Raw genomic sequence first — 1,138 nt, 5'->3', positions numbered from 1 at the left:
AAAGGTAAATTAGGGGCGGTTCTTAAAATTCGTTGTAAAATCAAATCAAATAGCTACTCTTCTAGCGTTCACCACTGAAATTGCTGGAAAACTATTAGATAGCAGCGGTTGTGAAAATAGCTGCTAATTGGCCGTTGCTATCTTCCATTTTTGTGATAGTGGGTTAGGCGAACCTTCTATTTTTTTCTGTTCCTCTGACACCTCAAGGAATCTCTATACTGTGACATAGAGGATTCCATATTTTCTTGTTCTCTTCTCTTTCATATGAGCAGGAGCAAAGACAAAGGCATTCTTGTTGAGGCTGATCCTGAACCTGAAAGGACCTTGAAGCGAAAGCTAAGAGAAGCTAAGGCACAACTCTCTGTAGAGGACCTAACAGAAATCTTCAAAGAAGAAGAACCTATGGCAGCCGAAAACAACAACAATGCCAACAATACAAGCAAGGTGCTGGGTGACTTTACTGCACCTACTCCCGACTTCTATGGGAGAAGCATCTCTATCCCTGCCATTGGAGCAAACAACTTTGAGCTTAAGCCTCAATTAGTTTCTCTAATGAAACAGAATTGCAAGTTCCATGGATTTCCACTGGAAGATCCTCATCAGTTCTTAGCTGAGTTCTTGCAAATCTGTGACACTGTCAAGACTAATGGGGTTGACCCTAAGGTCTACAGACTTATGCTATTCCCTTTTGCTGTAAGAGACAGAGCTAGGATATGGTTGGACTCACAACCTAAAGAAAGCCTGAACTCTTGGGAAAAGCTAGTCAATGCCTTCTTGGCAAAGTTCTTTCCACCTCAAAAATTGAGTAAGCTTAGAGTGGAAGTCCAAACCTTCAGACAGAAGGAAGGTGAATCCCTCTATGAAGCTTGGGAAAGATACAAACAATTGATCAGAAAGTGTCCCTCTGATATGCTTTCTGAATGGAGCATCATAGGTATTTTCTATGATGGTCTGTCTGAACTGTCCAAGATGTCTTTGGATAGCTCTGCTGGAGGATCTCTTCATCTAAAGAAGACGCCTATAGAAGCTCAGGAACTAATTGAAATGGTTGCAAATAATCAATTCATGTACACTTCTGAAAGGAATCCTGTGAACAATGGGACAAGTCAGAAGAAAGAAGTTCTTGAGATTGATACTC

The 1,138-nt window shown here is 41.0% G+C and overlaps 1 non-coding gene across 1 annotated transcript; it reads right to left on the bottom strand.

Moving 5' to 3' along the window:
• Positions 1 to 807: 807 nt before the first annotated feature.
• Positions 808 to 915, bottom strand: LOC130952251 (small nucleolar RNA R71). The gene has a single exon (XR_009074432.1). It is a non-coding gene; the product is annotated as a small nucleolar RNA R71 (small nucleolar RNA).
• Positions 916 to 1,138: the final 223 nt, after the last annotated feature.

The sequence above is a fragment of the Arachis stenosperma genome, chromosome 9 (assembly GCF_014773155.1).
Source record: "Arachis stenosperma cultivar V10309 chromosome 9, arast.V10309.gnm1.PFL2, whole genome shotgun sequence".
Classification (NCBI taxonomy): Eukaryota; Viridiplantae; Streptophyta; class Magnoliopsida; order Fabales; family Fabaceae; genus Arachis; species Arachis stenosperma.
The sequence above is the reverse complement of the archived record's forward strand: the minus strand, read 5'-3'. Positions and strand labels throughout refer to the sequence as shown.